Genomic DNA, 27,012 nt, shown 5'->3' with positions numbered 1-27,012 from the left:
TTAAGGTGAAGGCTAGGGTGAGGGTGAGGGTTAGTGTGAGAATAAGGGTGAAGTTGAGGGTTTCAGTTAGGTAAGAGTTAGGGTTATTTTTAGGGTGAGGATTAGGATGAATGTGAGGGTTAGTGTGAGGGTTAGGGTTAGGGTAAGGGTTAGGGTTAGGTTTAGTGTTAGGGTGAGGGTGAGGGTTAGGGTGAAGGGTAGGGTTAGGGTTAGGTTGAGGGTTAGGTTTACTGTGAGGGTTAGGGTTAGGGTTAAAGTTAGGGTTAGCGTGAGGTTAAAGGCTAGGGTGAGGGTTAGGCTGAGGGTGAGGGTTAGGGTTAGGGTTAGGGTTTGGGGTTGGGTGAGCGTGAGGGTGAGGGTGAGTGTTAGGGTTAGGGTTAGGGTTAGGGTTAGGCTGAGGGCGAGGGTGAGGTTGAGGGTAAGTGTTAGGTTTAGGGTTAGGGTTAGGGTGAGGGCTACGTTGAGGGTGAGGGTTAGGGTGATATTGAGGGTGAGGGTGAGGGTTTTGGTTAGGTAAGGGTTAGGGTTATTGTTAGGGTGAGGTTTAAGTTGAGGGTGAGGGTTAGTGTGAGGGTTAGGGTCAGGTTGAGGGTTAGGGTTAGGGTTAGAGTTAGGGTGAGGGTTAGGATTAGGGTGATGTTTAGGTTGAGAGTAAGGGTAAGGGTGAGGGTTAGAGTTCGGTTGAGAGTTAGGGTTAGGGTGTGAGTGAGGGTTAGCATTAGGGTGAGGTTTAGGGTGACGGTGAGTGTTAGGGTGAGTGTGCGGTTTAGGGTTAGGTTTGGGGTGAGGGTTAAGGTTAGGGTTAAGGTGAAGTTGAGGTTTAGGGTGAGTGGTAGGTTTAGGGTTAGTGTGAGGGTTAGGGTTAATATGAGGGTTATGGTTATGGTTATTGTTAGGTTTAGTGTGAGGATAAGTGTTAGGATGAGGGATAGGGTGAGGGTGAGTGTTAGGGTTAGAGTTAGGGATAGGGTGACGCTTAGGTTGAGGGTTAGGGTTAGAGTTAGGGTTATGGTGAGGATTAGGGTGACTGTTAGGGTTAAGTTTAGGGTGAGGGTTAGGGTTAGGGTGATGTTTAGGGTGAGGGGGAAGTTAGGATGAGGGTGAGGGCTTGGGTGAGTGTGAGGGTTAGGGTTATGGTTAGGGTGAATGTTTAGAAAAGGGTTAAAGTTAGTGTGAAGGTTAGTGTGAGGGGTAGGGTTCGGGTTAGGGTTCGGGTTAGGGTTAGAGTGAGGGTTAGGGTTAGGTTTAGGGTTAGGGTTAGTGTGAGGATAAGGGTTAGGTTGAGGGTTAGTTTGAGGGTGAGGGTTAGGGTTAGCGTTAGAGTTAGGGTGAGGGTTAGAGTGAGTTTTAGGGTTAGGGTGAGTGTTAGGATAGGGTTAGGGTGAGGTTTAGAGTTAGGGTGAGGAATAGGGTTAGGATTTTTGTTAGGCTGAGTTTTATGGTTATGTTTAGGGTTAGGGTGAGTGTGAGGTTTAGTGTTAGGATTAGGGTGAGGTTTAGGGTTAGGGTGAGTGTTAGTGTTAGGATTAGGGTTAGGGTTAGGGTGAGGGTGGGGTTGAGGGGTAGGTTTAGGATTAGGGTTAGAGTTTGGGATATCCTGAGGGAGAGATGAGGATGAGGGTGAGGTTTGGGGTTAGGGTTAGGATGAAGGCTAGGGTGAGGGTGAAAGTTAGGGTGAGGATGAGGGTGAGGGTGAGTGTTTCTGTTAGGTAAGGGTTAGCGTTATTGTTTGGGTGAGGATTAGATTGAGGGTGAGGGTCAGTGTGAGAGATAGGGTTGAGTGAGTGTTAGGGTATGGGTTTTCGTGAAGGTAAGGATTAGTGTGAGGTTCAGGGTGAGGGTGAGATTTTGGGTGATGGTTAGGGTTGCGGTGAGGTTTATCGTTAGGGTGTGGGTGAGTTTGAGGTTTAGGGTGACGGTGAGGGTTAGGATGAATGTGAGGGTTAGGGATAGGTTTAGGTTGAGGTTTAGGGTTAGGGTTAGGGTTAGGGTGATGGTTAGGGTGAGGGGTAGATTTAGGGTTAGGTTTAGGGTGAGGGTTAGGGTTAGTGTGAGGGTTAGGTTTAGGATTACAGTTAGGGATAGGGTTAGTTTGAGGGTAAGGTTTAGAGTGAGTGTTAGGGTTAGGGTAAGCGTTAGGGTTAGCGTTAGGGTTAGGGTGAGGGTTAGGGTGAGGCTTAGGTTTAGGATTAGGGTTAGAGTGAGGGTTAGTTTGAGGGTTAGGTTTAGGGTTAGTGTTAGGATGACGGTGAGGGTCAGGGTTAGGGTCAGGGTTAGGGTGAGAGTGATGGTGAGGATTTCTGTTATGTAAGGGATAGGGTTAGGGTTCGGGAGAGTATTACGTTGAGGGTGAGGGTTAGGTGGACAGTTAGATAAGGGTGAGGGTTAGAGTTAGGTATAGAGTGACGGTTAGGGTTAGGGTGAGTTTTAGGGTAGGGTTAGCGCGAGGGTGAGGGTTTGGGTGAGTGTGAGTTTTAGGGTGTGGGTGACGGTTAGGGTTAGGGTGAGCTTAAGGTGACGGTGAGGGTTAGGTTTACGGTGAGCTTTAGGTTGAGGATTACGGTTAGGGTTAGTGTGAGGATTAGGGTTAGGGTTAGGGTTATGGTGCAGGTAAGGTTTAGGGTAAGGTTTAAGGTAGGGTGAGGGTTAGGGTTAGCGTTAGGTTTAGGGTGAGGTTTAGGGTGAAGGTTAGGTTTATGGTGAGGGTTAAGTTTAGGTTGAGGCATTGGTGAGGGTGATTGTTAGGGTGAGGGTGAGGGAGAGGTTGAGGGTTTTGGTTAGGTAAGGGTTAGGTTTAGGGTGAGGGCTAGTTTGAGGGTGAGGGTTAGGGTGAGAGTGAGGGTGAGGGTGAGGGTTTCGGTTAGGTAAGCGTTAGGTTTATTGTTAGGGTGAGGTTTAAGTTGAGGGTGAGTGCTATTGTTTGGGTTAGGGTTAGGGTGAGGGTTAGGGTTAGAGTTAGGGTGAGGGGTAGGGTTAAGGTAATGTTTAGGGTGAGGGTAAGAGTTAGGGTGAGGGTTAGGGTTCGGTTGAGAGTGAGGGTTAGGGTGTGGGTGAGGGTTAGGTTTAGGGTGAGGTTTACGGTGACAGTGAGCGTTAGGGTCAGTGTGAGGGTTAGGGTTAGGTTTCGGTGAGGGTTAGGGTTAGGGTGAGGGTGAGGTTTAGGGTGAGGGGGAGGTTTAGGGTTAGGGTGAGAGTTAGGGTTCATTTGAGGGTTAGGGTTAGGGTCATGGTTAGTTTTAGTGTAAGGATAAGTGTTAGGATGAGGGTTAGGGTGAGGGTGAGGCTTAGGGTTAGGTTTAGGGTAAAGTTTATGGTTAGGGTGAGGGTTAGGGTTAGGATTAGGTTTAGAGTGAAGTGAGCATTAGGGTTAGTGTTAGGGATAGGGTGACGGTTAGGTTGAGAGTTAGGGTTAGGTTTAGGGTTAGGGTGAGGGTTAGTGTTAGGGTTACGTTTAGGGGAAGGATTAGAGTTTAGGTGAGGGTTAGTGTTAGGGTTAGGGTTAGGGTTGGGGTAAATTGAGTGTTACGGTTAGCTTTAGGGTTAAGGCGAGGGTTAAGGTGAGGGTTAGGGTTAGGGTGAAGGTTAGAGTTAGGATTAGGGTCAGGGTAAGGTTTAGGGTTATGGTGTGGGTTAGGGTTATTGTGAGGATTGGTGAGGGTGAGGGTTAGGTTGAGGGTTAGGTTTAGGTTTAGGTTCAGGTTTATGGTTAGAGTGAGAGTTAGGGTTAGGGTGATGTTTAGGTTGAGGCTGAGTGTTAGGGTGAGGGTGAGGTTTCGGGTGAGTGTGAGGGTTCAGGTGAGGGTGAGGTTTCAGGTTTGTGTTAGGGTTAGGGTAAATGTGAGGGTTAGGGTTAGGGTGAGGGTTAGGGTTAGGGGTGAGTGTTAGGGTGAGGGTTATGGTTAGGGTGAGGGTTAGGGTTAGGATTAGAGTTAGGGGTAGGGTTAGGATGAAGGTGAAAGTGAGGGTGAAGTTGAGAGTGAGGGTTAGGGTTATGGTGAGGGTTAGGATTAGTGTGAGGGTTATGGTGAGGTTTAGGGTGAGTGTTAGTTTTAGGGGTAGGGTGAGGGTTGGGGTAAGGTTTAGAGTTAGGGTGAAGGTTAAATTGAGGGTGCGGGTGAGGGTTAGGTTTAGGGTTAGGGTGAGGGTGAGGTTTTGGCTTAGGATTAGGGTTAGTGTTAGGGTTAGGCTTAGGGTGAGGTGAGGGTGTGGTTGAGGGTTAGGGTTAGGGTGAGGGGTAGGGTGAGGTTGAGGTTTAGGTTGAGGGTTAGGGTTAGGGTTAGGGTTAGGGTCCGGGTGATGTTTAGGTTGAGGGTGAGGGTTAGGGTGAAGCTGAGGGTTCGTGTTCCGTTTCAGGTTCGCTGAGGATGAGGGTTAAGGTGTGAGTGAGGGTTAGTGTTCGGGTGAGTTTTAGGGTGACGGTGAGTATTCGGGTGAGGATGAGGGTTAGGGTTAATATTATGGTTAGGGTGAGGGGTAGTGTTAGGCTTAGGGTGAGGGTTAGCATTAGTGTGAAAGTTAGGGTTATGTATAGAGTTAATGTTAGTGTGAGGATAAGGGTTAGGGTGAGGGTGAGGGTTAGGGTTAGGGTTAGGATTAGGGTGAGGGGTAGTGTGAGTGTTAATGTTAAGGTTAGTGTGACGGTTAGGGTTTGTGTGAGGGTTAGGGTTTAGATTAGGGTTAGGGTTAGGATAAGTGTTAGGGTGAGGGTTCGGGTGAGTGTGAGGGTTAGGGTGAGGGTTAGGGTTAGGGTTAGAATTAGGGTGAGGGTTAGGGTTAGGGATAGGGTAAGGTTTAGGATTGGGATGAGGGTTTTGGTTAGGGTTAGGGTTAGAGTGAGGGTGAGGTTGAGTTTTCGGGTTAGGTTTAGGGTTATGGTGAGGCTGAGGGTAAAGGTTAAGTTTAGGATTAGGGTTCGGGTTAGGGTTAGGGTTAGTCTTAGGGTGAGGGTGAGGGTGAGGGTTACCCTGAGGGTTATGGTTAGGGTTAGGGTGATTGTTAGGGTTACGGTGATGATTAGTTTGAGGGTGAGGGTTAGCATTAAGGTGAGGGTTAGCATGAGGTTTAAGATTATGGTGTGGTTGAGGGTTAGGCTTAGGGTGAGGGTTAGGGTTACGTTGAGTGTTATGGTGAGGGTTAGCATTAGGGTGAGTTTTAGGGTTAGGATTAGGGTGAGGGTGAGGGTTAGTGTTAAGGTGAGGTTTAGGGTTAGGGTGAGGGTTAGAGTTAGGGTTACTATTAGGGTGAGCGTGAGAGTTAGGGTGAGATTTAGTTTTAAGGTGAGGGATACAATTATGTTGAAAGTAAAGGCTGAGTGAAGGTTAGGGTGAGGTTGAGGGTTAGGGTTAGCATTATGGTTAGGGTGAGGGTGAGGGTTAGGGTGAGGATTTGTGTTTCGGTTAGGGATAGGGTGAGGATTAGTTTTAGGGTGAGGGTTAGGGTGAGGGTGAGGGTGAGGGTGAGGGTTTATTTTAGGTAAGGGATAGGGTTAGGTTTAGGGTGAGGATAAGGGTGAGGTTTAGGGTTAGAGTGAGGGTTAGGGTTAGGAGTAGGCTGAGGGTTCGGTTTAGGGTGATGTTTAGGGTGAGAGTGAGCATTAATGGTGAGGGTTAGGCTGAATGTTATGGTTAGCGTTAGGGTGAGGGTGAGGGTTAGGGTTAGGGTGAGGAAGGTTAGAGTGAGTGTGAGGAGGAGGTTGAGGGTTAGGGTTAGGGTCAGGGTTAGGTTTAGGTTGAAGATTAGGTTTAGGGTTAGGGTTATGGTGAGGGTAATTTTGAGGGTTAGGGTTAGAGTTAGGGTTAGGCAGAGAGTGAGGTTGAGGGTGAGGTTGAGGGTTAGGGTGAGGGCTAGGGGTAGGGTTACTGTTAGTGTGAGGTTGAGGGTGAGGATTATTTTTTACGTAAGGGTTAGGGGTAGGGTGAGGATTAGGGTTCAGGTGAGGGTGAAGGTTCGAGTGAGGGTGAGTGTTAGGGTGTGGGTGAGGATTTGGCTTAGTTTGAGGGTTAGAATTAGGTTTATGGTGAGTGTGAGTGTGATGGTTAGGGGTAGGGTTAGGGTTGGGGTGAGGGTTTGGATCAGGGTAAGGGTTAGTGTGAGGGTTAGGGTGAGGGTTTCTTTTAGGTAAGGGATAGGGTTATGGTGAGCATTAGGGCGAGGGTGAGGTTTAGGTTGAGGGTTAGGGTTAGGTGAGGGTTAGGGTTAGGGTTAGGGTGAGGATGAGAGTGAGGGTGAGGATCAGGGTTCGAGTAAAGGTGGGAGTTAGGGTGTGTTTGAGGATTAGGTTTAGGTTGAGTGCTAGCGTTAGGTTTTGGGTGAGTATGAGGGTGAGCGTCAGGGGTAGTGTTACCGTTAGGCTGAGGGTTAGGATTAGGGTTAGCGTTAGTTTGAGGGTTATGGTGAGGTTTAGGGTTACGGTTAGGCTGAAGGTGAGGGTTAATGTGAGGGTGAGGGTGAGGGTTAGGGTTAGGGTTAGGGTTAGGGTTAGGTGAGTTTGAGGATGAGGCTTACGGTTAGGATTGGGGTTACAGTTAGGGTTAGGGTGAGTGTTAGGGTGAGGGTGAGGGTTCGGTGAGGGTGAGGCTTAGGGTTTGGATGAGGGTTAGGGTTTGGGTTAGGATTAGGGTTAGGTTTACTGTAAGGGTTAAGTTGAGGTGAAGGGTTATGGTGAGGTTAATGTGACGATGATGGTTAGGGTTAGGGTGAGGGTTAGGGTGAGAGTTAGGGTGAGGTTTAGTGTTGGTGTTAGGGTTAGGGTGAAGGTGAGGTATGGGGTGAAGGTTAGGGTTAGGGTTAGGGATAGGGATAGTGTTAGGGTGAGAGTGAGGGCTGAGGTGAGGGTGAGGGTTAATGTGAGCGTGTGGGTGATGGTAAGGATTAGGAATAGGGTTAGGGTTAGGCTGAGGGTGAGGGTGAGGGTGAGGGTGAGGCTTAGTGATAGTGTTAGGCTTAGGGTGAGGGTTACGATTACTGTGTAGGTTATGGTTAATGTTAAGTTTAGGATTAGTTTGAGGTTGAGGGTTAGGGTGATGGTTAGGGTGAGGGTGAGGGTTAGGGTTAGGGTTAGGATTAGAGTGAGGGCTAGGGTGAGCATGAGGGTTTGTGTGAGGATTAGGGTGAGGTTTTCTTTTAGGTAAGGGATAGGGTTATGTTGAGGATTAGGGCGAGGGTGAGATTTAGTTTGAGGGTTAGAGTTAGGGTGAGGGTGAGTGTGAGGATTAGGGTGAGGGTTAGGGTGAGGGTGAGGGTTAGTGCTAGGGTTAGGGTTAGAGTCAGGGTGAGCGTTAGGGTAAGTGTGAGTGTTTAGGTGAGTGTGAGTGGGAGTGTGAGGATTAGGGTTAGGGTTAGGGTGAGAGTTAAGCTGAGGGTGTGGGTGAGTGTTAGGTTTAGGATTAGGGTTAGGGTTTGTGTTAGGCTTAGGGTGAGGCTTCAGGTTCGGGTTCGGGTTAGGGTTAGGTTTAGGTTGAGGGTTCGGGGTTGGGTTAGGGTTAGGGTTAGGATCAGTGTTAGGCTGAGGTTTAGTATTAGGGTTAGGGTTCGGGTTAGGGTTAGTGTGAGGATTAGGGTTCGGGTTAGGGTTAGTGTGAGGGTTAGGTTGAGGGTGAGGGTGTGTGTTTCGTTTAGGTAAGGTTTTGGGTTAGGTTAGGGTGAGGATTAGTTTGAGGGTGAGGATTAAGGTGAGGGTTTGGGTTAGGGTGATGTTTAGGGTTTGTGTGAAAGTTCGAGTGAGGGGGAGTTTTAGGGTTAGTGTTAGCGTGAGAGTTAGGGTTAGGGTTAGGGTTAGGGTGAGGGTTATGATGAGGTTGAGGGTGAGGGTGAGGTTGAGTGTTAGGGTGAGGGTTTGGTTTAGGATTAGGGTTAGTGAGAGGTTTAGGGTGAGGTGAGTGTTAGGTTTAAGGTTAGGGTTAGGGTGATGTTGAGTGTTAGGGTTAGGGTTAGGGATGGGCTTAGGGTGAGAATTAGGGTTAGTGTGAGGGTTAGGGTTTGGGTTCGTGTTAGGCTGAGGGTCAGGGTTTGGGTGAGGGTTAGGGTGAGTGTGAGGGTGAGGGTGAGGGTGAGGGTGTGTGTGAAGGTTAGGTTTAGCATGAGTGTCAGGGTGACGGTGAGGGTTAGAGTGAGGATGAGGGTTAGGTTTAGGGTTAGGTCAAAGTTGAGGTTTAGGGTTAGGATTAGGGTAAGGGTGAGTGTAAGGGTGAGGGGTAGCGTTAGGTTTAGGGTGAGGGATAGGGTTAAGGGTGAGGGTTAGGGTTAGTGTGAGGGTTACGGTTAGGATTAGAGTTAGGTTTAGTGTGAGGATAACAGGGTGATGGTTAGGGTGAGTGTGAGGATTAGGGTGAGGTTTAGGGTGAGGGTGATAGTTCAGGTGAGGGTGCGGGTGAGGATTAGTGTTAGGGTTAGGGTTATAGTCAGGGTGAGGGTGTGGGTGAAGGTTAGTTTTAGGATTAGGGTTAGGGTTTGTCTGAGTGTGAGGTGAGAGTGAGGTTTAGGGTTGGGTGAGGGTTAGGTTTAAGGTTAGGGTTAGAGTTAGGGTGAGGGTTATGTTTAGGGTTTGGTTTAGGATGAGGTTCAAGCTGTGGGGTAGGGTCATGTTTAGGGTGAGGGTTAGGGTTAGTGTGAGGGTTAGGGTTATGGTTAGGGTTACAGTGAGGCTAAGGGTTAGGATTAGGTTGAGGCTAGGCTGAGGGTTTGGATTAGGGTTAGGTTTAGGGTGAAAGTTATGGTTCGTGTGAGAGTTAGGATTAGGGTTAGGGTTAGGGTTAGGTGAGGATAAGGGTAGGGGAAGGGGGGAGGGGAAGGGTGAGGTTTTATGTTAGTGTTAGGGTTAGGTTTAGGGTGAGGTTGAGGGTGAAGTTTAGGTTTAGGGTGAGGGTTAGGATTAGAGTGAGGGTTAGTGTTAGAGTTAGCGTTAGGGTGAAGGTTATGGTGAGGGTGAGGGTTAGGGTTGGTGTTAGGGTTAGTATTAGGGTGAGGGTGAGGGTGAAGGTTAGGGTTAGGGTGAGGGTTAGGATTAGGGTGGGTCTTAGGGTTAGGCTTAAGGTGAGGGTGAGGGTGAGGGTTACGTTTAGGGTTAGGGTTAGGGTAAGGTCTAGGGTGAGGTTCAGTTTTAGGGTGAGGGTGAAGGTTAAGGTGAGTGGGATAGGGTGATGTTTAGGGTAAGGGTGGAGGTTCGAGTGAGGGGTAAGGTTAGGGTTAGGGTTAGCGTGAGGGTTAGTTTAGGGTAAGGGTGATGGTGAGGGTGAAGGTGAAGGTTAGGGTGAGTGTGATGGTGAGGGTGAGTGTGAGGATTAGGGTTAGGGTGAGGGTTAGGGTTAGGGTTAAGGATAGGGTGAGTCTGAGCGTTAGGGTGAGAGTAAGGGTTTGGTGAGGTTGAGGGGGCGTGTGAGGGTTAGGGTGAGGGTGTGGGTGAGGGGTAGGTTTAGGATTAGGGTTAGGTTTAGGTTTAGGCTAAGGGTGAGTGTGAAGGTGAGGGTGAGGGTTAGCGTTAGGTTGAGGGTGAGGGTGAGGGTTACGGTTAGGGTTAGGGTTAGGGTTAGGATGAGGGTTAGGCTGTGGAGTAGGTTTAGGGTTAGTGTGAGGGTTAGGGTAGTGTGAGTTTTAGGGTTAGGGTTAGGGTTAGGATTAAGTAAGGGTTATGGTGAGGGATAAGTTGAGGGTGAGATTTAGGGTGAGGAATAGGGTTAGAGTTTGGTGAAGGTTTGGGGTAGGGTGAGTGTGAGTCTTAGGGTTAGGGTTACGGATAGGGTGAGGATTAGGTTTAGGGTTAGTGTGAGGTTGAGGGATAGGGTGAGGGTTTGGGTTAAGGTTAAGGATAGGGGGACGATTTGGCTTAGGTTTAGGTTAAGGGTGAGGGTTAGGCTGAGGGGTAGGGTTAGGGTTAGGGTGAGGGTTAGGTTTAGTGTGAGTGTTAGGGTTATGGTGACAGTAAGGTTTAGCGTGAGGTTTAGGGTGAGTGTGAGTTTTAGGGTTAGCATTAGGTTTAGGTTTAGGGTTAGGATGAGTGCTGGGTTAGGTGTAGGGTTAGGGTTAGGGTGAGGGTGAGGGTTAGAGTTAGGATTAGATGAGGGTTAATGTTAGGGTGAGGGCTAGGATGAGGATGAGGGTTAGGGTGAAGGTGAGGTTTGTGTTTAGGTAAGGGTTAGGTTTAGGCTTAGGGTGAGGATTAGGGTGAGGGTGAGCTGTATGGTTAGCATTTGGGATAGGGAAAGCGTTAGGTTGAGGGTTAGGTTTAGGGTAAGGGTGAGGGTTAGGTTTAGGATTAAGGTTAGGGTTAGGCTTATGGTGAGGGTGAGGGTGAGGGTTAGGTTTAGGATATGGGTTAGCGTTAGAGTTAGTGTGAGTGTTAGGGTGAGGACGAGGGTTTGGGTGATGTTGAAGTTTAGGGTGTGGGCGAGGGTCAGGGTTAGGGTGAGGATTAGGGTTAGGGTTACGGTTAGGTTTATGGTGCGGGTAAGGTTTAGGGTGAGGTTTAGGGTGAAGGTGAGGGTTAGGGTTAGCATTAGGGTTAGGATGAGGGTTAAATTGAGAGTTAGGGTTAGGGTGAGGGTGAAGATGAGGGTGAGGATTAGTGCTAGGATTAGGGTTAGGTTTAGGGGTATTGTGAGGGTGAGGGTTAGGGTTAGTGTTAGTGTGAGGGTTAGGTTTAGGGTGAGGGTTAGTTTTAGGGTGAGGGATAGGGTTAGGGTAAGTTTTCGGGTGAGGGTTATGGTTAGGGTTAGGGTTACGGTGAGGGTCAGGGTGAGGGTTAGGATTAGGTAGAGGGATAGGTTTAGGCTGAGCGGTAGGGTTAGGTTGATGTTTATTGTGAGGGTGAAGGTTAGTGTGAGGGTGAGTGTTAGGGTGAGGGTTCAGGTTCGGGTGAGGTTTAGAGTTAGGGTGATATTTATGGTGAGGTTTAGGGTTAGGTTAAGGTTTAGGCTTCGGGTGAGTGTGAGAGTTAGGGTGAGGGTGAGTTTGAGGGTCAGGGTGAATGTTAGGGTTAGGTTTAGTGTGAGGGTTAGTGTTAGGGTGAGGATTAGGCTTTGGGTGAGGTTTAGGGTTATGGTAAGGGTTAGGGTGAGAGTTAGGGTTGGGGTTGGTTGAGTGTCAGGGTGAGGGTTAGGGTTAGGATGAAGGTTAGGGTTAGGTTGAGGGTTAGGGATAGTGTTATGGTGAAAGTTAGGGTTAGTGGGATGTTTATTGTGAGGGTGAGGGTTAGGGTGAGGGTGAGAGTTCGTGTTAGGGTGAGGTTTCGTGTTCGGGTGAAGGTTAGGGTGTGGTTGAGCGTTAGGCTTAGGGTGAGTTTTAGGGTGTGGGTGAGGTTTAGTTTTAGGTTTAGGGTTAGGGTTAGTGTTAGGGTTAGGTTTAGGGTTAGTATGAGAGTTAGCTTGAGGTGTCGGGATTGGGTTAGGGTGAGGGTTAGGGTAAGGGTTAGGGTTAGGGTGAGGGTTAGGGTGAGAGTGAGTTTTAGGGTTAGCATTAGGTTTACTGTTATGGTTAGGGTGAGGGTTATGGTTAGTGTGAGGGTGAGGGTGAGGGTGAGGGTGAGGCTTAGTGTTAGGGTTAGTGTGATGGTTACTGTTATGCAGAGGGTTAGGTTTAGGGTGAGGTTTAGGTTTAGTGTAAGGGTTTGGTTTAGGGGTAGGGTTAGGGTGAGGGTCAGGTTTAGATTGAGGTTTAAGGATACGGTGAGGGTTAGGGATAGTGTTAGGTTGAGGGTAAGTGTTAGGATGAAGGTTACGGTGAGTGTGAGGGTTAGGTTTTGGGTTAGGGTTAGGGTTAGGATGAGGTATAGGGTTAGGATTAGTTTTAATGTGAGGGTTAGTGTTAGTGTTCGGGTGAGGGTTAGGGTGAGGATAAGGGTTAGGGTGAGGGTTAGGGTGAGGTTGAAGGGTAGGTTTAGCATTAGGGATAGGGTGAGCATTAGGGTGAGGGTTAGGTTAATTTGAGGGTGAGGGTTAGGTTAAGGGTTAGGTTTAGGATTAGGCTTAGGGTGAGGGTGAAGGCGAGGGTTAAGTTTATGATAAAGGTTAGGGTTAGAGTTAGTGTGAGTGTTAGGTTAAGGATGAGGGTTCGGGTGATTGTGATGGTTAGGTTGTGGGCGAGGGTTAGGTTTACGGTGAGGATTAGGGTTGGGTTATGGTTAGGGTTATGGTGAGGTTAAGGGTCAGTGTGAGGATTAGGGTGAAGGTGAGGGTTAGGGTTAGGGTTAGGGTTAGGTTTAGGGTTATGGTAAGGGTAAGGGTTAAGGTTAGGTTTAGTGTGAGGGTTAGGGTTAGGGTAAGGGTTAGGGTGAGTGTTAGGGTTAGGGTTACGGTGAGGGTGAGGGTCAGGGTGAGGGTTAGGTTTAGGTAGTGGGTTAGGGTTAGGCTGAGGGGTAGGGTTAGGGTGATGTTTATTGTGAGGGTGAAGTTTAGGGTGAGGGTGACTCTTAGGGTGAGGATGAGGGTTCGGTTGAGGGTTAGGGTTTGGGTGATGTTTAGGGTGAGGTTTAGGGTTAGCGTAAGTTTTAGGCTTCGGGTGAGTGTGAGGGTTAGGGTGTGAGTGAGGGTTTGGGTTAGGTTGAGTGTTAGGGTGACGGTGAGGTTTGGGGTGAGCGTGAGGCTTATGGTTAGGTTTAGGGTGAGGGATAATGTGAGGGTAAGGGTTAGCTTGAGGGTGAGGGTGAGGGTCAGGTCTTCGTTCAGATAAGGGTTAGCGTTATAGTTAGGGTGAGGATTAGGGGAGGGTAAGGTTTAGGTTGAGGGGTAGGGTTATGGTGAGGGTTAGCGTTAGGGTTAGGGTGAGGATTTGCGTTAGTTTGATGTTTAGTATGAGGGTGAGGGTTACTATTAGGGTTAGCATTAGGGAAAGTGTTAGGGTTTGGGTTAGGTTTAGGGTGAGGGTTAGGGTGCGCGGTAGGTTTAGGGTAAGGGTGAGGTTTAGGGTTAGTGTGAGGGTAAGGGTTAGGGTTAGAGTTATTGTTAGTGTGAGGATAAGTGTTAGGGTGAGGGTTAGGTTGAGTGTGAGCTTTAGGTTTATTGTTGGGATTATGGTGAGGGTTAGGGTGAGGGTTAGGGTTAGGGTTAGGGTTTGGGTTAGGGTGAGGGTGAGGGTGAGGGTGAGGGTGAGTGTTATGGTTAGGTTTAGTGTTGGAGTTAGGGTTAGCCTGAGGGTGATAGGGATGGTGAGGGTGAGGGTTAGGGTTAGAATACGGGCTAGGTTTAGGTTTAGGGTGAGGGTTAGTGTTAGAGTTATGCTTAGGATAAGGGTTAGGCTGACGGTTAGTGTTAGGATTAGTGTGAGAGTTAGGGTTAGGGTCAGGGTTAAGGTCAGGTTTAGGGTTAGGATAAGTGTTAGGCGGAGGGTTATGTTTAGGATTAGTGTGAGGGTTAGGTTTAGTGTTAGGTTATGGGGTAGGGTGAGGATTAAGGTTAGGGTGAGGGTTAGGGTGAGGGTGAGTGTTAGGGTTGGGCTGAGGATTAGGGTGAATGTTGGGTTAGGGTTAAAGTAAGTGTCAGGGTTAGGGTGTGGGTAAGTGTTAGGTGAGGGATTGGTTGAGGGTGAGGGTTAGGGTTAGGTTGTGAGTGTAAGGGTTATGGTGAGGATTAGGGTGAGGGTGAGGTTTCGGTTTAGCATTAGGGTTAGGGTTAGGGTGAGGGTTAGGGTGAGTGTTTGTGTTAAGTTTAAGGACAGGGTGAGGATTAGTGTTATGGTTTGGTTTAGCATGAGGGTTAGGCTGAGGGGTAAGGTTAGAGTTAGTGTTTGGGTTAGGTTTAGTGAGAGGGTTAGGGTTAGTGTTAAGGTGACAGTAAGGGTTAGGGTGAGGGTTAGGGTGAGTGTAAGGTTTAGGGTTAGATTTACGGTTAGGGTTAGTGTTAGGATGAGGGTTGGGGTTAGCGTGATGTTAAGTTTGAGGGTAAGTGTTAGGGTGAGGTTGAGGGTGAGGGTTAGGCATAGGGTGAGGGTGAGTGTGAGGGTGAGGTTTAGGATTAGGGTTAAGTTTACGGTTAGAGTTAGGGTGAGGGTTAGTTTTCGTGTGAGGGTTAGGGTTAAGTTTGGGTGAGGGTAAATATTAGGGTGAAGGTGAGGGTTAGATAGAGGGTTATGATTTGCGTGAGTGTTAGTCTGAGGGTTAGGGTGAAGGTTAGGGTTAGAGTTAGGGTTAGGGTGAGGATGAGTGTTAGGGTTATGGTTATGGTGGTGGATTAGGGTTAGATTGAGGGTTAGGGTGAGGGAGATGGTTAGGGTTAGTGTTAGTGTGAGGATAAGGGTTAGGGTTAGGGTTAGGGTGAGGGTGAGGTTTAGGTATAGCGTTAGGGTTAGGGTTAGGGTTAGGGTGAGGGTTAAGGTTAGGGTTAGGGCGAGGGTTAGGGTTAGGGTGATGTTTAAAGTGAGGTTGCGGGTTAGGGTAAGGGTGAGTGTGAGTGTGAGGGTGCAGCTGAGGGTAAGGTTGAGGGTGGTGGTTTGGGTTAGCGTTAGTGTGAGGTTTAGGGTTAGGGTTAGGATTAGGGTCAGGGTTAGTGTTTGGCTTAGAGTGAGGGTGTAAGTGAGGGTGAGGGTTAGGATTAGGGTGAGGGTTAGGGTTATGGTGAGGGTTAGGGTTAGTGTGTGGTTTAGGGGACGGTGAGGGTTAGGTTGAGGTGTAGGATTAGGGTGAGGGTTAGGGTTTGGGTGATATTTAGGGTGAGGTTGAAGGTTAGGGTGAGGGTGTGGGCGAGGGTGAGGGTGAGGTTTAGGGTTAGGGTTGGTTTTAGGGTGAGGGTGAGGGTGAAGGTTATGGTTAGGGTTATGGTTAGGGTAACGTTTACGGCTAGTGTGAGGGTTATGGTTATTGTTAGAGTTAGTGTTAGGGTGAGGATAAGGGTTAGGGTGAGGGTTAGGGTGAGGGTGAGGGTTAGGGTTAGGTTAGGGTGACGGTTAGGGTTTGGATGATGTTTAGGTTGAAGTTTAGTTTGAGGATGACGGTTCGGGTGAAGGTGAGGCTTCAGATGAGGTTGAGTCTTATGGTGTGGGTGAGGATTAGGGTTAGGGTGAGGGTTTACTTTAGGTTTAGGGTTAGTGTGAGGGTGAGGGTTAGGCGTAGGGTTAGGTTTGGGGGTAGGGTTAGGCTTATGGTTAGGGTGAGGGTTAGGGAGAGGGGTAGGGGTAGGAGGAGGGTGAGATTTCGGTTGAATTTGAGGGTTAGGGTGAGAGTGAGGGTAAGGGTTAGGGTTATGGTTAGGGTTAGGTTGATGTTGAGGGTGAGGGTCAGTGTTAGGATTAGGGTTAGGGTTAGGGGTATTTTGAGGGTGAGTGTGAGGTAGAGGATTAGGGTTCTTGTTAGTGTGAGGGTTAGAGTTAGGGTCAGGGTTAGGTTTAATTTGAGGGTTAGGGTTAGGGTGAGTGTTAGGGTGACCGTGAGGGTTAGGGTGAGGGTGAGGGTTAGGTTTAGGGTTAGGGTTAGGTTGAGGGTTAGGGTTAGGGCTAGAGTTAGGGTTAGGGTTAGGGTTAGGGCGAGGGTGAGGTTTAGGTTTAGCCTTAGGGTTAGGGTTAGGTTTATGGTGAGGGTGAGGGTTAGGGTTAGAGTGAGGTTAGGGTTAGTGTGATGTTTAAGGTGAGGTTGAGGTTTAGGGTAAAGGTGAGTGTGAGGGTGAGTGTTATGTTGAGAGTGCGGGTGAGGGTGAGGTTGAGGGTGATGGTTTGGTTTAGGGTTAGGGTGAGGTTTAGGGTTAGGGTTAGGATTAGGGTTAGGGTTAGGTTTAGGCTTAGAGTGAGGGTGAAAGTGAGGGTGAGAGTTAGGATTAGGGTGAGGGTTAGGGTTAGTGTGAGGGTAAGGGGAGGGTTAGGGTTAGGTTGAGGTATAGGGTTGTGGTGAGAATTAGGGTTAGGGTGATATTAAGGGTGTCGGTGTAGGTTAGGTTGAGGGTGAGGGCGAGGGTGAGGGTGAGGGTGAGGGTTAGGGTTAGTTTTAGTGTGAGGGTGAGGGTGAAGGTTATGGTTAGGGTTAGGGTTAGGGTAAGGTTTACCGCTAGTGTGAGGGTTATGGCTAGTGTTAGGGTTAGGGTTAGGGTGAGCATAAGGGTTAAGGTGAGGTTTAGGGTGAGTGTTAGGATTAGGGTTAGGGTGAGGGCTAGTGTTGGGTGAGGTTTAGGGTGAGGCTGAGGGTTCGTGTGAGGGTGAGGCTTCAGGTGAGTTTGAGGGTTAGGGTGTGTGTAAGGATTAGGGTTTGGGTAAGGGTTAGGATTAGGGTTAGGATGATTTTTAGGGAGAGGGTAGGGGTAGGTTTAGGGTGAGGTTTGTGGTGGAAGTGAGGGTTAGGGTGAGACTGAGCGTAAGGTTTAGGTTTAGGGTTAGGGTTAGGGTGAGGATGAGGGTGAGGTTCAGTGTTAGTATTAGGGTTAGGGTTAGGGTTATTGTGAGGGTGAGGGTGAGGTTTAGGTTGAGGGTTAGTTTTAGGGTAAGGGTTAGGTTGAGGGTTAGGGTTAGAGTGAGGGTCAGGGTGAGGTTTGGGGTTAGGTAGGGGGATAGGGTTAGGCTGAGGGGTAGGGTTAGTGTGATATTTATTGTGAGGGTGAGGGTTCGGTTGAAGGTTAGGGTTAGGGTTATGTTTAGGGTGAGGTTTAGGGTTAGCATACGGTTTAGGGTTCAGGTGAGAGTTTCGGTTGGGTTAAGTGTTAGGGTGACAGTGAGGGTTAGGGTGAGTTTGAGGGTTAGGGTTAGGTTTAGGGTGAGGGTTAGGATGAAGGTTAGGGTGAGGGTTAGGTTTAGGGTTAGGGTGAGGTTTAGGTTTAGGCTGAGGGTTAGAGTTAGGTTTAGGGTGAGGGTAAGGTTTATGGTGAGGGTTAAGTTGCGGGTGAGGGTGAAGGTGAGGGTTTCATTTAGGTAAGGGTTAGGGTTAGAGTTTGGGTGAGGATTAGGTGAGGGTGAGGGTTAGGTTGAGGGCTAGGGTTAGGGTGAAGGTTATGGTTAGGGTTAGGGTGATGGTTACCGTTAGAGTGATGTTTAGTATGAGGGTGAGTGTTAATGTTAGGGTTAGCGTTAGGGAAAGGGTTAGGGTTAGGGTTAGGGTGAGGGCTAGGGTTAGAGTTAGGTTTAGGGTTAGGGTGAGGGTTAGGGTTAGTGTGAGGGTAAGGGTTAGGGTTAGAGTTAGGGTTAGTGTGAGGATAAATATTAGGGTGAGGGTTAGTTTGAGTGTGAGGGTTAGGTTTATCGTTAGGGTTAGGGAGAGGGTTAGGATTTAGGTTAATGTGAGGGTTAGGTTTAGGTTGATGTTTAGGGTGAGGGTAAGGGTTAGGTGAGGGTGAGGTTGATGTTAGGTTGAGGGTGACGGTGAGGGTGAGGGTTACGGTTAAGGTTTGGGTTTGGGTGAGGGTGAGGGTTAGGGTTAGGGTGAAGGTTAGGGTTAGTGTTTGGGTTAGGGTTAGGGTGAGGGTGAGGGATAGGGTTAGGGAACGGATGAGGGTAAGGGTTATGGTGAGGGTTAGGGTGAGTATAAGGTTTAGGGTTAAGGTTAGGGTGAGTGTTAGAGTGAGGGTTAGGATTAGGGTTGGGTTAGGGTGAGGGTCAGAGTGAGGGTTACGGTTAGGTTGAGGTTTAGTTTTATGGTGAGGGTTAGGGATAGTGTTACGGTGAGAGTTAGGGTTAGGGTGATTTTTATTGTGAGTGTGAGGGTTAGGGTGAGGGCGAGACCTCAGATGAGGGTGAGGGTTTGGGTGAGGGTGAGGGTAAGCATGACGTTGAGGTTTAGGGTGAGGCTGAGCTTTAGGGTGAGGCTGAGGGTTAGGGTGAGGTTTAGGGTTAGGGATTGTTTAGGGTGAGAGTTAGGGTGAGGTATCGGGATAGGGTTAGGGTGAGGTTTAGGGTTAGTGTGAGGGTTAGGGTTGGTTTAGGGTGAGGGTAAGTGTGAGGATAAGGTTTAGGGTGTAGGTTAGGGTGAGCGTGAGGGTTAGGGTTAGCGTTAGGTTTATGGTGAAGGTTTGGTTTACGGTGATGTTTAGGGTGAGGTTGAGGGTTAGTTTCAGGGTGAGGGTGAGGGTATGGTTTAGGGTGAGGGTGAGGGGGAAGGTGAGGTTAAGGGTTAGGGTTAGGCTTAGGATTAGGATGAGGGTGAGGATTAGGTTTAGGAATAGGGTTAGGATTAGGTTTAGTCTGAGGGTGAGGGTCAGGGTGACAGTGAAGATTATGGTTAGGGTTAGGGTGAGGATAAGTTTTAGGGTGAGGGTTAGGGTGAGGGTTAGAGATAGGGTTAGGGTTAGGGTGAGGATTAGGTTTTGGGTGATGTTTAGGGTGAGGGTTAGCGTTAGGTTTAGGGTTATTGTGAGGGTGAGGGTTACGGGTAGGGTTATGGTTAGGTTTAGGGGTAGGTAGGGTGAGGGTTAGGGAGAGGGATAGGGGTAGTGTTAGGGTGAGGTTTAGGGTGAGTGTGAGGGTTAGGGTTAGGGTTAGGTTTAGGGTGAGGGTAAGTGTTAGGGTGAGGGTTAGGGTGAGGTTGAGGTTTAGGGTTAATGTAAGGGTTAGGGTGAGTGTTAGGGTTTGTGTGATGTTTAGGGTGAGGTTTAGTGTAAGGATGATGGTTCAGGTGAGGGTGAGGGTTCAGATGAGGATGAGGGTTAGTGTTAAGGTTAGTTTATGGTGAGGATTAGTATTAGAGTTAGGGTTAGTGATAGGGTAAGGGTTAGAGGGAGGTTTAGGGTGAAGGTTAGGTTGAGCGTGATAGTTACGGTTAGCATTAGGGTTAGGGTGAGGGTGAGAGTTAGGTTTAGGCTGAGGGATAGTGTGATTGTGAGGGTGAGGGTGAGGGTTAGGCTTAGGAATGTGAATGTGAGGGTTAGGATGTGGGTGAGGATTAGGGTTAGGGTGAGGGTTAGCTTTAGATTTAGGGTTAGTGTGAGGGTGAGGGTTAGAGGTAGGGTTAAGGTTAAGTTGAGGGTTAGGGTTAGGGTTGGGGTTTGGGAGACGGGTAGGTAGAAGGGTACGGGTACGGTTAGTGTGAGGTTTAGGGTAAGTGTGAGGGTGAGGGTGAGGGTGATGGGGAGGGTTAGGTTTAGGGTTAGGTTTAGGGGTAGTTTGAGGGTTAGGGATGGGTTTAGGATTAGTGTTAGTGTTAGGGTGAGTGTCAGTGTAAGGGTTCGGGTTCGGGTTCAGGTTCAAGTTAGGGTGTGGATGAGGATTAAGGTTAGGGTGAGGATTCGGGTTAGGGTTAGGGTTAGGGTTATGGTGAGGGTAAGGGTTAGTTTGAGGTTTAGTGTGAGGATGAGTGTTAGGGTTAGGATTAGGGTGAAGGTGAGGTACAGGGTGAGGTTTCGAGTTAGTGTCAGGGTTAGGGATACGTTTAGGGTTAGGGTGAGAGTGAGGGTGACTGTTATGGTTAGATTTAGGGTTAGAGTTAGGGTGAGGGTGAGGGTTAGGATTGGGGTTAGGATTATGGTTAGGCTGAGGGTGATGGAGAGGGTGAGGGTGAGGTTAGGGTTAGGATGAGGGTAAGGGTTCGGGTTAGTGTTAGCGTAAGTGTTAGGGTGAGGGTAAATATTTGGGTGAGGGTTAGGGTGAGGGTGAGGCTGAGGGTTAGATTGAGGGTAAGGTGAAAGTTAGGTTTATAGTTAGGTTTATAGTTAGGTTTAAGGTGAGTGTTAGGTTGTGGTAAGTGTTAGGGTGAGGGTTAGGGTGAGGGTGAGTGTTAGGGTTCGGGTGAGGGTAAGGGTAAGGGTGAGGGTTACGGTGAGAGTGAGGGACAGGGTGAGGTTTTGGGTTAAGGTTAAGGATAGGGTGAGGATTTGGGTTAGGGTTAGGTTTAGGGTGAGGGTTAGAGTGAGTGTGAGGTTTAGGGTTAGAATTGGGTTTAGGGTTAGGGTTAGGATGAGTGTTAGGGTTCGTTTTATGGTTAGGGTTAGGGTGAGGGTGAGGGTTAGTGCTAGGGTTAGGGTGAGGGTTATTGTTAGGGTGAGTGCTACGGTGAGGGTGAGGGATAGCGTGAGGGTAAAGGTGAGGGTGAAGTTTTTGGTTAGGTAAGGGTTAGGGCTAGGTTTAGGGTGAATATTAGTGTAAGGGTGTGGGTTAGGGTAGGGTTAGTGTTAGGGTTCGTTTGAGGGTGATGGTGAGTGTGAGGGTTAGTGTTAGGAAGAGGGTTAGGGTGAGGGTGAGGGTGAGGGTGAGCGTTAGGGTTAGGGTTATTGTGAGGGTTAGGGTTACGGTGATTTTTAGGGTTAGGGTGGGGGTTAGGATTAGGGTAAGGTTTAGTGTGAGGGTTAGTGATAGGATGATGTTTAGTGTGAGGGTTAGGGTGAGCGTGAGTGTTCAGGTCAGAGTTACGATTAGGGATAGGGTTAGGGTGAGGGTGAGGGTGAGTTTTAGGGTTAGGGTGCGGGATAGGGTGAGCGTTAGGGTTAGGTATAGGGTTATTTTAAGGGTTAGGCTGAGGGTAAGGTTTAGGGTGAGGTTTAGGGTGAGGGTTAGGTTGAGGGTGAGGGTGAGGGTTAGCATGACTGGTAGGGTGAGGGTGAGAGTTAGGGTGATGATTAGGAATAGGGTGAGGATTAGGCTTAGTGTGAGGGTTAGGGTTAGGGTTAGTGTGAGGAAAAGGGTTAGAGTGAGAGTTAGGTTGAGGGTGAGGTGTAGGGTTAGCGTTACGGATAGGGTGAGCGTTAGGTTGAGGGTTAGGTTTAGGGTTAGGGTTAGGTTTAGGGTTAGTGTGAGTGTTAGAGTGAGGGTAGGGTTCAGCTTATGGTGAGGGTTAGGGTGTGGGTGAGGGTTATGTTTAAGGTGAGGATTAGGGTTAGAGTTAGGGTTAGGGTTATGGTGAGGGTAAAGGTTCGGGTGAGGTTTAGGGTGAGGGTTAGGGTGAGGGTGAGAGGTAGGGTTAGCATTAGAGTTAGGGTGAGGATGAGGGTTAGGATGAGGGTTTGGGTGAGGGTTAGGTTTAGGGTTAGGGTGAGGGTGAGGGTGACGGTGAGGTTTAGTGTTAAGTTTTGGGTTAGGGTTAGGGTGAGGGTTAGGGTTAGGCTGAGGGTTAGGGTTAGGGTGATGTATATTGTGAGGGTGAGGGTGAATGTTAGGGTGAGGGTGAGGGTCCGGGTGAGTGTGAGGGTTAGGGTGTGGTTGAGGGTTAGTTTTAGGGTGAGGGTTAGGTTGACGGTGAGGGTTAGGGTGAGGGTGAGGGTTAGATTTAGGTTTACGGTTATGGTGAGGTTTAGGGTTATGGTTAGGTTTAGGGTGAGAGTTACGGTGAGGTATATGGATAGGGTTAGGGGGAGGGTTAGTGTGAGGGTGAGGGTTAGGGTTAGCGTTAGGGATAGGGTGAGGGTTAGGGTTTGGGTGAGTGTGAGGGTTAGAGTTAGGATTTGGGTGAGGGTTAGGTTTAGTGTGATGTTTAGGGTGAGGTTTTGGGTTAGGGTGAGGGTTAGCTTTCGGATGAGGGTGAGGTTTAAGTTGTGGGTCAGGGTTAGGGTTAGATTGACTGTTAGGGTGACTGTTATGGTTAGGGTGAGGGTGAGGATTATGGTTAGGTTTAGGGTGAGGGTGAGGGTTAGGGTGAGAGTTAGGGTGAGAGGTAGGGTGAGGGGTAGGGTTAGGGTTAGGATGAGCGTTAGGGTTAGTGTGAGGGTTAGGGTTAGTGTTAGGGTGAGTGTTAGAGTTAGGGTGATGGGTAGGATGAGTGGTAGTTTTAGTGTTAGGGTGAGGGCTAGGATGAGGGTGAGGGTTAGGTTGAGGTTGAGGGTGAGGGTGAGGTTTTCGGTTAAGTAAGGGTTAGGGTTAGGGTGAGGGTGAGGGTTAGAGTGATGGGTAGGTTTAGCATTAGGGTGAGGGTGAGGGTTAGGGTTATGGTGAGGGCGAGGGTGAGGTTTAGGTTGAGGTTGCAGGTGAGGGTGAGGATGAGGTTTTTGGTTAGATAAGCTTTAGGGTCAGGTTCAGGGTGAGAATTAGGTTTAGGATGAGGGTTAGGATTAGGGTAAGGATTAGGGTGAGGGTTAGGGATAGGGTGATGTTTAGTGTGAGGGTTAGGGTGAGCGTGAGTGTTCAGGTCAGAGTTAGGGTTAGGTTTAGGGTTAGGCATAGGGTTAGGGTGAGGTTTAGGGTGAGGGTGAGGGTTAGGGTTAGGGCGAGGGAAAGGGTGAGCGTTAGGGTTATGTCTAGGGTTATTTTAAGGGTTAAGGTGAGGGTAAGGTTTAGGGTGAGGTTTAGGGTGAGGGTTAGGGGGAGGGTGAGAGGCAGGGTTAGCATGAGTGTTAGCGTGAGGGTGAGGGTTAGGGTGAGGGTTAGGAATAGGGTCAGGATTAGGTTAAGTGTGAGGGTTAGGGTTAGGGTGAGGGTTAGTGTGAGGATAAGGGTTAGAGTTAGGGTTAGGTTGAGGGTGAGGTGTAAGGTTAGCGTTAGAGATAGGGTGAGCGTTAGGGATAGGGTGAGCGTTAGTCTGAGGGTTAGGTTTAGGGTGATGTTTATGGTGAGGGTGAGTGTTAGGGTGAGGGTCAGGTTGAGGTTGAGGGTTAGGTTTAGGGTTAGGGTTATGGTTAGGGTTAGGTTGAGTGTCAGGTTGAGGGAGAGGGTTAGGTTTCAGATTAGGGTTTGGGTTAGGGTTAGTGTGAGTGTTAGTGTTAGGATGAGGATTCAGCTTATGGTTAGGGTTAGGGTATGGGCGAGGGTTAGGGTTAGGGTGAGGATTAGGGTTAGATTTAGGTTTAGGATTATGGTGAGGGTAAGGTTTAGAGTGAGGTTTACGGTGAGGGTTAGGGTTAGGGTGAGAGGTAGGGTTAGCATTAGAGTTAGGGTGAGGGTGAGGGTTAGGATGAGGGTTCGGGTGAGGGTAAGGGTTAGGTTTAGGGTTAGGGTGAGGGTGAGCGTGAGGGTGAGGTTTAGTGTTAGGTTTAGTGTTAGGGTTAGGGTTAGTTTGAGGGCTAGGGTGAGGATGAGGTTTAGGTTGAGGGTGAGGGTGAGGGTGAGGTTTTTGTTTAGGTAAGCTTTAGGGTCAAGTTCAGGGTGAGAATTAGGTTGAGGTTGTGGGTTAGGGTTAGGGTTAGAGTTAGGGTGTGGGTGAGGGTGAGGGTGAGTGTTAGGATGAGGGTTAGGATTAGGGTGAGGGTGTGGGTGAGGGTGAGTGTGAGGATTAAGGTTAGGTTTAGGTTTAGGGTTAGGGTGAGGGTTAAGTTGTGGATATGTGTTAGGGTTAGGGTGAGGGTTAGGGTTAGGGTGAGGGTAAGTGTTAGGGTGAGGTTTAGGGTGAGGGGGAGGGTTAGTGTGAGGGTTTGGGTAAGGATAGGGTGAGAATTATAGTTAGGTTTAAGTTTGGGGTGAGGGTTACGCTGAAGGGTAGGGTTAGGTTTAGACTTAGGGATAGGTTTAGTGTGGGCGTTAGGTTTAGGGTTAGGGTGATGGTAAGGGTTAGGGTGAGGTTAGTGTGAGTGTGAGGTTTATAATTAGATTTAGGTTTAGGATTAGGATGAGTCTTATTGTTATGTTTAGGGTTAGGGTTACGGTGAGGGTGAGGGGTAGGGTTAGGGTTAGGGTGAGGGTTAGTGTTAGGGTGAGTGCTAGGGTGAGGTTGAGTTTTATGGTGACAGTGAGGGTGAGGGTGAGGTTTTTGGTTAGGTAAGGTTTAGGGTCAGGTTCAGGGTGAGAATTAGGGTGAGGGTATGGGTTTGGGTGAGGGTTAGGTTTAAGGTGTTTAGAGTGAATGTGAGGTTTAGGGTGTGGGTGAGTGTTCTGGTGAGAGTTAGGGTTAGGGTTAGGGATTGGCATAGGGTTAGTGTGAGGGTAAGGGTTAGGGTGAAGGTTAGAATGAGGGTGAGGGTTAGGGTTAGGGTGAGGGTTAGGGTTAGGTTTAGGGTTAGGTTTAGGGTCAGTTTGCGGGTTAGGGTGAGAGTAAGGGTTAGGGTGAGTTTTAGGGTGTGGTTGAGGGTTAGGGTTAGGATGAGGCTAAGGTTTAGGGTGAGGGTTAGGGTGAGATTGAGAGTGAGGGTTAGCATTAGACTTAGGGTGAGGTTGAGGGTTAGGGTGAGGGTTCGGGTTAGGGTTAGGGATAGGGTGAGGATTAGTGTTAGTGTGAGGGTTAGTGTTAGGTATAGTGTTTGGGTGAGTGTGAGGATAAGGGTTACCGTGAGGGTTAGGGTGAGGGTGAGCTGTAGGGTGAGCATAAGTGATAGGGTGAGTGTTAGGGTGAGGGTTAAGTTTAGGGTGAGGGTTAGGGTTAGGTTTAGGGTGAGCATTAGGGTTAGGGTGATGTTTATGGTAAGGGTGAGTGTTAGGGTGAGGTTGAGGGTGAGAGTTAGGTTTAGGGTTAATGTTAGTGTTAGGGTTAGAGTGAGGGATAAGGTGAGGATTAGGGTTAGTGTGAGGTTTACCGTTAGGATTGGGGTTAGGGTTAGTGTGAGGATAAGGGTTAGGGTGAGGGTTAGGCTGAGTGGAGGTGTAGGGTTAGCTTTAGGGATAGGGTGAGCATTAGGGTGAGGGTCAGGTTTAGGGTGCGGGTGAGGTTTAGGTTTAGGGTTAGGTCTAGTTTTAGGCTTAGGGTGAGGGTGAGGTTGAGGGTTAGGTTTAGGATTAGGGTTAGGGTTAGGGTTAGTGTGAGTGTTAAGGTGAGGATGAGAGTTAGGGTAATTGTGAGGTTTAGGATGTGGGCGAAAGTTAGGGTTAGGGTGAGGATTAGGGTTAGGGTTAGGGATAGGGTTATGGTGAGGGTAAGGGTTAGGGTGAGGTTTGGGTGAAGGTGAGGGTTAGGGTTAGCGTTAGTGTTAGGATGAGAATTAGGGTGAGGGTTTGGGTTAGGGTTAGGGTGAGAATTGAGGTGAGAATGTGGGTTATGGTTAGGGTTAGGGTGAGGGTGAGTGTGGGGGTGAGGGTGAGTGCTAGGATGAGGGTTAGGGTTAGGGTAATGGTGTGGGTGAGGGTGAGTGTGAGGGTTAGGGTTAGGGTGAGGGGTAGGTTTACGGTGAGGTTTAGTGTTAGGGTGAGGTTTAGGGTTAGGCTTAGGGTGAGTGTTAGGTTTAGGGTGATATTTAGAGTGAGAGTGAGTGTTATGGTGGGGTGAGTGTTATGGTGAGAGTTAGGGTTAGGGTTAGGGACAGGAATAGGCTTAGTGTGAGAGTAAGGGTTAGGGTGAGTGTGAGGCTTAGGGTTATGATGAGGGTTAGGGTTAGGTTGAGCGTTAGGTTTAGGGTTAGGGTTAGTTTGCGGGTTAGGATGAGATTTAGGGTGAGGGTCAGGGTTAGGTTTAGGATGTTGGTAAGGTTTCAAGTGAGGATTAGGGTGAGGGTGAGAGTTAGGGTTAGCATTAGACTTTGGATGAGGGTGAGGGTTAGGGTTAGGTTTATGGATAGGGGGAAGATTACTCTTAGTGTGAGGGTTAGGGTTAGGATTTGTGTTTTGGTTAGTGTGAGGATAAGGGTTAGCGTGAGGGTTAGGGTGAGGGTCAGGTGTAGGGTTAGAGTTAGGGTTAGGGTGAGTGTTAGGGTGAGGGTTATGTTTAGGGTGAGGGTTAGGGTTAGGTTTAAGGTGAGGATTAGGGTTAGGGTGATGTTTATGGTGAGGGTGAGTGTTAGGGTGTGGGTGAGGGTGAGGGTTAGGTTTAGGGTTAATGTTAGTGTTAGGGATAGAGTGAGGGATAGTGTGAGGATTAGGGTTAGTGTGAGGTTTAGCATTAGAATTAGGATTAGGGTTAGTGAGAGGATAAGTGTTAGGGTGAGGGTTAAGCTGAGTGTGAGGTGTAGGGTTAGCGTTAGGGATAGGGTGAGCGTTAGGGTGAAGTTTAGGTTTGGGGTTAGGGTGAGTGTTAGGTTTTGGGTTAGGGCTAGGTTTATTCTTAAGGTGAGGGTGAGGTTGAGGGTTAGGTTTAGGATTAGGGTAAGGGTTAGGGTTAGTGTGAGTGTTAGGGTGAGGATGAGCGTTCGGGTAATGGTGAGGGTTAGGATGTGGGCTTGGGTTAGGGTTAGGGTGAGGATTAGGGTTAGGGTTAGGGTTAGGGTTATGGTGAGGGTGATGGTTAGGGTGAGGTTTAGGTTAAGGTGGGGGTTATGGTTAGCGTTAGTGTTAGGATGAGGGTTAGCGTTAAGGTTAGGGTTAGGGTTACAGTGAGGGTCAGGGTGAGGGTGTTCTTTAGTGTTAGGATTAGGATTAGGGTTAGGATGTGGGTGAGGGTGAAGGTGAGGGTTAGGGTTAGGTTTACTGTGAGAGTTAGTGTTAGGGTGAGGGCTAGGTTTAGGGTGAGGCTTAGGGTTAGGCTAAGGGTTGGTGTGAAGGTTAGGGTTAGGGTTAGGGATAGGGTGAGAGTCAGGGTGATGGTGAGAGTTAGGTAGAGGTTTAGGGTTAGGCTGAGGGGTAGGGTTAGGGTGATGTTTATTGTGAGGGTGAGGGTTAGGGTGAGTGAGAGTGTTAGGGTGAGGGTGAAGGTTTGGGTGAGGATGAGGGTTAGGGTGTGCTTGAGGGTTAGGGTTAGGCTGAGAGTGAGTGTTAGGGTGAGGGTGAGGGTTAGGTTTAGGGTTAGGGTTAGGGTGATGGTTAAGGTTAGGGTTAGGGTGAGAGTTAGGGTGAGGTGTAGGGATAGGGTTAGGGTGAGGGTTAGGATGAGGGTTAGGGTTAGTGTTAGAGTTAGGGATAGGGTGAATTTTAGGGTGAGGGTTAGTTTTAGGGTGTGGGTGAGGGTAGGATGAGGGTAAGGGATAGGTTTAACGTTAGGGATTGGGTTAGGGTTAAGGTTAGGGTGATGGCTAGGGTGAGGGTGAGGGTTAGGGTGAGGGTGAGGGTGAGGATGAGGGTTTCTGTTAGGTAAGGGTTAGGGTTATTTTTAAGGTGTGAAGTATGTTGAGATTGAGGTTTAGTGTGATCTTTAGTGTTAGAGTGAGGGTTAGGGTTAGGATTTGGGTGAGGGTTATTCTTAGGGTGATGTTTAGGGTGAGGTTTAGGGTTAATGTGAGGGTTAGAGTTCAGGTGAGGGTGAGGGTTAGGGTGTGGGTGAGGGTCAGGGTTAGGTTGAGTGTTAGGGTGACGGTGATGGTTAGGGTGAGGATGAGGTTTATGGTTAGGCTTAGGTTTAGCGTTAGGGTGAGGGTTGGGTTTAGGGTGAGGGTGAGGTTTAGGGTTAGGGTTAGTGTGAGGTTT

Source organism: Dipodomys merriami, unplaced genomic scaffold (assembly GCF_024711535.1).
Source record: "Dipodomys merriami isolate MVZ:Mamm:240054 unplaced genomic scaffold, mDipMer1.0.p SCAF_66, whole genome shotgun sequence".
In the NCBI taxonomy this organism is placed as follows: Eukaryota; Metazoa; Chordata; class Mammalia; order Rodentia; family Heteromyidae; genus Dipodomys; species Dipodomys merriami.
Note: the sequence above shows the minus strand (reverse complement) of the source record.